The sequence below is a fragment of the Sinocyclocheilus anshuiensis genome, unplaced genomic scaffold (assembly GCF_001515605.1).
Source record: "Sinocyclocheilus anshuiensis isolate Anshui unplaced genomic scaffold, SAMN03320099.WGS_v1.1 scaffold154, whole genome shotgun sequence".
NCBI lineage: Eukaryota > Metazoa > Chordata > Actinopteri > Cypriniformes > Cyprinidae > Sinocyclocheilus > Sinocyclocheilus anshuiensis.
Window position 1 is genome coordinate 1,218,156 of NW_015546101.1, and position 9,264 is coordinate 1,227,419.

Genomic DNA, 9,264 nt, shown 5'->3' on the forward strand with positions numbered 1-9,264 from the left:
TTATCCTTTCTAATTTAATTCAATTCTAATTTAAAATAATCTTGTCGGTTAACGGTTAATAATCGGTTAACGAGCGTCGGTTGTCGGTTAGGAAAAATAACCGAAATGAACATCCCTAGTTCAGACTTTGCAGTGCATCAGAGGTAAAAAACAATATAAATACTGTTCAGTTTCTTGCACAGACCGATCGTTTCGTGTCTTTACACATCCATGTATCGTCACGAGCCGCAGGGTTTAATTTGGTTTTGTTTGTGTATGTTTTTTTTTACTCTCAAAGCCGTGATTCTCATTCACTTCCATTATAAGACTGACAGACTGCAACGGTTTGAGTTAAAAATCTTCATTTGTGTTCTACTGAAGAAACAAAGTCACCTACATCTTGGATGCCCTGGGGGTAAGCCGATAAACATAAAATTTTCGTTTTTGGGTGAACTATCCCTTTAAAGAGCCCTAAATCTTTTAGGATAATTACACAAGGTAGAAAGAAAAAGAAGAAGAGAGAATGTGAGAATAAATGGTGGGGGAGAAGAATGCTTGTTTTAAAATGTAGCCTTTTGGTATCACAACTCACATGTAGCAGCTGGTGTGTGTGTGAGTAAAAGGGTAATTGATTTGGTTCAAGAAGGGTGTGTGTTCAACAGTGTGTGTGGGTCAACTTTTACCTGCATTCTGGGGACCAGCCAATAGTCCCCAAACAGAAAATGGTTTAATAAACATATTAAACTTAAAAGCTGGTGTAACTGAAGTCAGTCATATGATTTTTTTTTTACAGCAACTACTTCACTATTCAATGTGATGAGGTTCCTATCAGAGCATGAGACATTTCAGCTATGAAGAAAATGTTGTCCATAAACAGCCATTGATTTTGCTGTTAACTTCAGGGCCTGGTTTTCAACTAACACAGGAGAAAATACTCTGAAATAAGTTTGTAGAAAAGTATGTGATATTTCAGAGAATGAGAGTGTATATTTGTTTTTAAATCATCTCATGACATTTAGAGGGCATCACTTTGTCTTGATAATCTGCTCAGTTACCAAATATATTAGTCTAGTGTTAAGGATGTTTCGTTTTAATATGAGAGCAGACATTTTCTGTCATTTTGTGAGTTTCTTTTGAAGTTTTTCTGATACATTTGGATCTTTTGATTCTTCTGGAATCAGTGGCGGAGGATAACAGTGAGCTGTTTGGGGCTCATATCATTAGATGGAGAGACGATGTGGAGATGGTAACACCCAGATTCAAGAGATTCCTAAGAGTTAGTCATCTGTGGAAAGCTAAATCCTTTTTTATATTCTGACATTAGCTCAAGACTGAGGCACACACTCTCTCAGCTTGACAGATCATGGATGATCTTTACTGTGGAGACGGCGCTGTCATTTATCCAGGGAAAGTGTGGATCTGAGGCGTTGCTCTCACTAATGGACCCCAAAATGGATTTATTGTAGTTGCACGAAATTTTCCAAAGTAGGGGATCCCAACACATCCTTAATGGGAAAAACTGGGGACAGATTCACCCCCACACACATTCATTGAGGACAGCAGGTGTTTGAGATTCTTTTCTGTCAATAACTCTTACAAGCACATAGCATCTTTAATGCGAGGCCTGTCCTTGAACAGACAACTTGCATCATTAATATCTGCCATATATTTGATGCTCTAAAGCCTTTGGGAATAAATTAATAGTAATTGCAATGCCTGCTGGCAGGTCTGTGTCTACTGTGTAGATGTAATTGCTTTAACAACTCACGTGCTGCTCTGCAGAAAGGTTTCAGGCATCAATTCCCACTTTCCAGCTTTGCTATAAAAGCTTGAATGAATCACGTGTTAATAGATGAACCACAGAGGGTTTAGTTATAGTTTTGTTCTGGCATTGGCAACTTTGCTGGCTGAAGTAGGACATTAAAAGTAGCCATTTTAAAGTTAACAGATAATGACTTTTAAATCATTACAAAGGTTCTTGTGTCAGCACTCACAAAGGACTGTATAGCCTATTAGTCACCCTTGGTTTAGCGCTAATCAAATTCAGACTTTATTAGATAGTTTCGAACCTTTGTACCGGATGTGACCGACGTTCCACCCAAACGAATTAGGGTTTCATTTCAAGACAACTGTAATGTTATATATGAAGACTTCAGACTCAAAAACCTGTAAGTCAGTCTGAGATTTTTATGAGATTTTTTTTCTTTTAAATGAGCATTTTTATCAGGCTCCTATGTTTTAGGTTCAGAAATTTCACTTTAATGGCAAAGAAAAGGTTATTAGTCAGTTATTGAATGCCTTAATTTGAAAAATGTCCAATGTTATTTTCATAGAAGATTGATAAAAATGCTCATGTAAAAGAAAAATCTCAGATGGACTTTGCATCTGAAGTCTACATACAGTATATATAAAATCAATCTCAATATTAAAAAATATTATGTAAACGCGATTCAACCAAAATGTTTTATGGCCCAGAAAGGTAGTAAGGACATCGATAAAATAGTCCATGTGACATCAGTGATTCAACTGAAATGTTATTGTAACTGGACTCTCTTGATTGAACCATGTGTGAGCTTTATTTACACAATGGCGTGGTCAAAACAGACAAGGTCAAAATCCAGCAAACAATGTAATCCAAGGCAGAGGCAAGAGAGTAATCCAAATGAACAGGCAATGGTCGAAATCCAAGTGAGCAGTCCAAAGTACAGAACGAACAAAACAATGAAACAAGACTATGGCTATGGCTATGGCTATGGAAAACGCTTGGTAGAGTCTGCAACAGCAAAACAATACTTCGCAATGTGAGAGTGATTGTGTGTAACTTAAGTAGTCCTCCTAAATGGAAACAGCTGTGCATGTAATTAGTTCCTGGTATGGGGTGTTATGGGAGATGTAGTCCGTGAAACAATGGTACAGGTAAATGATGGATCACCCTCTAGAGGGCACATGGGCGCTCCAGTAGGAGATTGTGACAGTTATAAAGCTATGAGAATACTTTTTGTGCGCAAAGAAAACAAAAATAACGACTTAATTCAAAGAAAACAAAAATAACGACTTCATTCAAAGAAAACAAAAATAATGACTATATACGACTATAACGATTTCTTCTCTTCCGGGTCAGTCTCCGCCACCATTCACAAGAGTACCATGACCATGCATGTGGTGCTGCTGACGTAGAACACGTATGTGCTGCGCCTTGTTTACAAGCAGAGGAAAGCACATGTATGCGTCGTGGTACTCTCATGAATGGAAGCAGAGATTGACCCAGAAAAGAAGAAATCGTTGAATAAAATCATTATTTTTGTTTTCTTTGTGCACAAAAGTATTCTCATAGCTTCATAACATTACGGTTAAACCACTGATGTCACATGGACTATTTTTGTCCTTACTACCTTTCTGGGCCATAAAACGTTTCAGTTGCATTGCTGTGTACGCAGGGTCAGAAAGCTCTTGGATTTCATCAAAAATATCTTCATTTGTGTTCCGAAGATGAACGAAAGTCTTAGGGGTTTGGAACGACGTGAGGGTGAGTAATTAATGACAGTATTTCATTATTGGGTGAACTATCCCTTTAATAGGCCGTTTCCTGATCCTCTCAGATCCTGTTAGTGGAAGCTTTTTACAGGTCAGCGAGAGTCTTAGTGGTAGACAAACCCATGCATACCTGCAGCATAGAGAACAGCTTTGCTCTAGCAATCAAGGGCACATTGGCACAGCTGCCTGTAACCTTATATAGGGGTTGATAGTTTGTAAATGGAAGGGAAATGGGGCTTATGCAAGCCTTTAAAATGAAAAGTGTGTTGTTAGAGAAGCCTATGTGAGGAATGAGATAGATGAGAATAGATTTTCTTCCCTCCAGCAGAACCTCCTGGGCTGTGGCTGCTGGGATGTCAGCAGGTCTGGTGCATTACTGATGGCTGGTAGACTATAGCCAGCGCTCATACTTCAGAACAAAGAGAGGGAAATGTGCATTTGAATAACAGAGAAACAGAGGCAGAGAGAGCTAGGGTACTTTAGAGAGAAAATCTGAGAGAGAAAGAGTTGGTACAAAAGGGACAATGTGATACAGAGGTAGAGACAGATGAAAGAGCAACGGAAATGACCTGGGTTAACATCATTCATCCAGGTCATTCCCTTTAGCCTCTGGCAGCAAAGGTCTGATTACTCACCACTACAGCAGACATCATATTCATTTTCTGAATCGGAAGTTAATAAGTATTGAAGTTGCTTTTTTCTCAAAGGAATAGTTCATCAAAGAATGAAAATTCTGTCAGCATTTACTCACTCGTATGTCATTCCCAAACTCATATGCTGTTATTTTTTAAACAGTGTATCACTAAAGGAGAATTTAAGTTTATTGTGACCAAGAACATTTTTAAAATGTAGTTCATTTAACATGTTTTCAATGTTTTATATCTTCTAAAGCCAAATGATAGTAGAAAAATGTCACAACTTTTATGAACTTTTTTTTTTTTACTACAGATGACAAAGAGCTTGCAATAAAGCTCTGTATATGAATTGATGCATCAAATCTACTGCAGCAGCCTCACTCTTAGTTTCTGAAGGCCACACGGTATAAAATAAACCTTGTAATGCCTATATTGTGATAAAAGGTGTGTCTATTGTCTGGATTCACTACTAGCCTTTGTCAGGGAGCACAGCTTGTTTTCCTCCTCTCCATGAAAAACTTCTCCCATGGGAGCCTCAGTCAGACAGTAGTCACTCTTCACTCCAAGTGCAGCACTCTTTTGAAGACATAAATAGTGTTTACCTCCATTTGCAACAGTGAGTTGATGCAGTGATCTATGGTGCTATCTGTTAAAATTGAATTAGCTTTAGAGGCTTGATGAATTTGGATATGTTCGAAAGGATTTCATAGAACTTCACTGTCAAAAGTGTTAAACAGGCTATTGTTACTTTATGGATCTATTTCTACCTCATTTGACTTTTAAAAATGGAATTTGTTGGTGTAATAATCAGATTGATTCAGTTGTATTAAATTATATTTGCTGTCATGGTTCATATGAACATTTTCATTTAAAAGCTTCAGATCATTTATTATAAGTATTATTATTACTAGAGACCTCATTTACTCATCTTTATGTAGTTCCTAAATCTTTTGACTGTCATAGATACTGTTCAAACATTTGGGGTTAGTAAGAAATATTTGTATTTATTTATTGTTTTATTTTATGTTATTTATTTATTTAAGAAATTAATACTTTTATTCAGTGAGGATGCGTTTAAGGGACAGTAAACACATTTGTAATGTTACAGAAGATTTCTATTTCAAACAAATGCTGCTCCTTTAAATTTTCTCTTTCAAAATAATCCTAAAAAATGTATCAGTTTCCACAGAAATATTAAGCAGCACTATTGCTTTCAACGTTAAAAGCAATAAAAAAAAATTTAAATCAGCACATTAGCATATTAGAATGATTTCTGAAGAATCATGATGCATTGAAGTCTATAGTAATAAAATTCAGTTTTGTCATCACATGAATAAATGACATTTTAAAATATATTAAAATAGAGAACACTTATTTTACATTGTATTAATGTTTCACAATATAACCATTTTTATTGTATTTTTGCCTACCCCAAACCTTTGAACGGTAGTCTGTATTGTATGTTTGTCATAAAGGTATTATAAATGTTGTTCATATAATTCCAGGACTTCTGCATCCATGTGAGAGCTCTGTGTGAGGAACAGACCAAAATGTTGTTATTTACTGAAAACCTTGACATCTGCTCCAGAACTAATCTTTTTTTTTTTTTTGAGTCATCTTTTTAATGAACCAGTTGAAAAAAAAAATTGGATGAACTATCCCTTTAACTCAAAAACAGGCACAGGCAGCATTGGTGTTGTACAGAAAGGCATTTTAGAAAGCTTTTGCTATTTACAGTACCAGTACAGCTGGGCTATTAAGGCTTTTTGGACAGAGCCAGACGTTGTATGTTGTCTTGACAAGGAACCATTTCCCCCCCATATAATCAAAGGCCAGTGATGGATGGATGGCAAGAGCATCTCAGCTCACCTATCCTGTCCACCTCCTCCTCCTCCTCCTCTTCATCCTCCTCATGGTCTTTCTCAGGCGGCCTCCTCGATGGAGCCATTATGGAGACACCAGTGGCTACATTTTGTCCTTCTATGTTCATAATAGAGAAGAGGGCAGCGAGCAGCAGGTCTGCAGGGGTGGAGAGGGGATTTTAGCTACACTGCTCTGTCTGCATGAAGTGCGGCCACTGCCATTTGACAGGATTTGGCTGGAAAATTAGACGCTGCTTCCGCCCCAGATGGCAGCTTTTATCAAAATGGCTTTGAGGGTAGAGCTCTCTGAGAGAGAGACAGAAGTGTCTGTAAGTGTTTAAGGGAGAGTTCACTCAAAAGTGAACATTTTTGATTCTTCATTTGCACACCATCATTTTCATTCTAAACCTACTTGTGTGGTGATTACTCCATATATATTTTAATATCTATATTATAAACATTTTTGCGGTTTAACATATTTATTTGACAGTGATATTTATTTGACAGTAATAATGTTACAACAGTTATAATGTTTCTGTATATAAATAAATAAATAAATAAATAAATATAAATAATAAATAATAAATAAATGCTGTTCTTTTGAAATTTTTATGCATCAAAGAGTCCTGAAAAAAACCCATATAATGATTTCCACAAAAATATTATGGAGAACAACTGTTTCAATATGGATAATAATAAGAAATAATTTCTTAAGCACCAAATCAGCATTTTAGAATGATTTCTAAAGGCTCATGTGACACTGAAGACTGGAGTAATGACTGTGGAAAATAAATTATTATATATTTATATAAAAAATATATAGTAATAATAATAATAGTAGTAGTAGTGTTAATAATAGTAGATTGTTCTGTATTTTCGTTTCGTTAGCATTTCCTCCACCGGCCTCGCTCCGTTCCCACGGCTCTCGGCCCCGCCTCCTCTCGTCACAGTAATATTGAATATTATACAGCTTTCATTGTATGGAAATGAGCAGCATTAACAGTCTGCAAAAAATGTTGTGCTCCTTTTGTGTTCCTCAGAAGAAAGAACAGGTTTTGAAAAACTTGAGGGTGAGTAAATAATGACAGAACTTTCATTTTCGGATGAAGTATTCCTTCAAAATGCAGAGAAAGAGTGCACATATTTCCTCTCTTCCTCTCAGTCGTTCCATCTGTCCATAGAGCTGAATCCTCTTACTCTACTTATCACTGTGGATTTACCAGTTGCTGTTGAACTGCATTTGAAAGAGCAGCATCTGCCAGCAAGATGTCAAAAAGATGTGCAACTGTGCAAACAATGTCCTCGTCATTCATTTTTCCTATTTCCCTGAACAGTTGATGCTATATTAATCATTAGTCATAAGCCTCAAAGCCTTTATTTACTTGGGTGCTCTCTCCTGGTGAAATAAAGATGTTCTCATCTTTCTCAGTCGATTATAGCTGATGGGAATTTTTTCCTCGTGTTCGGGGCAGGTGCAGAAAATAGGGTGTGACGGTGTCACTTCACATCAGATTTGATTTTTGTTTGTCTCGGCCTGTCTGGAAGACGCATGTCCCCTAGGAAATTGGACAAATTTATAGGACACTTCTACAATTAGGTGTATAAATTACTGCCAAAGTCACCCAAGTCTGTGGGGGACATGTGCAGTGTTGTTATCAGTCTCATCTAATGGCAAACATCTGCTCGTGTAGAAGCACCCGCACAGGAGAACAAGTGACACTGTCAGGAGGAGCGGAAGGATGGAGAGACTGCTCTGCATCATTTGTCTCGGCTGGGACGTCCCTGTTTCTCCTCCTCCCTCCTTAGACTGTGCCAGAGCAGTAGCACTGTTGATTGAATCAGCCTCTTTGTGAGCTGGTGCTCAGTAATCATGGCACGCAAATCAACTCTCGGCTCCAAACAGAGTCAGAGTGTGAGACATGCCAAAGGAAACTAGCTTCCTGTTTACCTTCAAATGCTAGATGTCATAGACATGTGTCAATCAAACTTGTCTTTTATCTCTCATGATGTGGCTTTAATAAAAACATAGATGACCCTACTAGTAGATTGCAGTTGATTGGATATGTGTTGTAGTTTTTCTTTATAACAACACTGAAGTTGAGGTTCTCCCATTAGACAATATTAATCATATATTTTCGCAACAAAATGTTTAACATTCTTTAGCAGGTGAGGATAGATTGGAGTATTCTGTGTGTTCAGTCGTGATGTTCTTATTCATCTCTTCGTTTTTCTCTTCTAGTTTTGTGCCTGAGAGATCTCCTTCACCCCACAACAATCGGTAAGTGTCTCTGCACAAACAGCAATCACACCAGATGGATGTCTCCCTTGTTTTGTGCATCATATTCAGGCATAATTTTTTTTTAGCTTTTCCTGTGCTGATTTTGGAATGATTTTCAGTGTGATAAAATGTTATGGAATTTATGAATGATGGTGGAAATCTGCAGTGCTTAATGCAAAATACTGTGCAGATTCTGTTTGAGCTGTCTTCATATATTCTCAAACTGATAGCACCAGGGTTGGGCAAAATTCAGAAGTAACCACAGCTCACAAGAAGTTTTAATTAGAATTTAAGTCAGATTTTTAATTGGAATTTACAGAAAGTGGAACCAGTTGATTTGAGAGAAATTCAACAGAGAATTGCATTCTTGAAAATGAAGTGTTCTTCTACCCTGGTCCATAGAGTTGTTAAATGTATATATCACCTAAGTTGCTCTTAAAGGGGTGGTTGATTGCGATTTCACTTTTTTAACGTTGGTTAGTGTATGCTTACACTATCATCAAAGGTTTGTGGTAAATATTTGTAATGTTTTTGAAAGACGTCTCATGCTGCTCAAGTAGTTATGTATTTATTTGATCAAAAATACAATTAAAAACAGTGATATTGTGAAAATATTATTAAAAAGCTAAAATAGCTGTTAGAACACGATTTACAAAGCTAAAGAACATAATTTATTTTAAACAGAAATCTTTTGTAAGATTATAAATGTTTTTACTTTTGATAGTCACTTTTGATCAATTTATTGCATCCTTGCTGAATAAAAGTATACATTTCTTTCCAAAAAAGAGCTGTTTCTAGTTATAAATTACACGTAGTTTGTAATTTGAAATAATTTAATTTCTTAGAATTTCAGTTCACTTTAATTCTACTTCCATAAATTTAAATTGCAATTCTGCCTTCAGTTTGCTACCTCAATTTAAATTGAGTTGCTGAATTGACCCTTCGCAAAGCCCCCCCCCCCCCCCATTTTTTGTTG

At 36.7% G+C, this 9,264-nt stretch overlaps 1 protein-coding gene across 1 annotated transcript in view; it reads left to right on the plus strand.

The window, feature by feature from the left end:
• The window catches only part of LOC107700361 (amyloid beta A4 precursor protein-binding family A member 2), a 69,920-nt gene that overhangs the window by 12,585 nt on the left and 48,071 nt on the right, over nucleotides 1-9,264 (plus strand). Inside the window, 1 exon segment of the mRNA XM_074187056.1 lies at nucleotides 8,250-8,288. The gene's annotated coding sequence lies outside the window, so the exon portion shown is untranslated.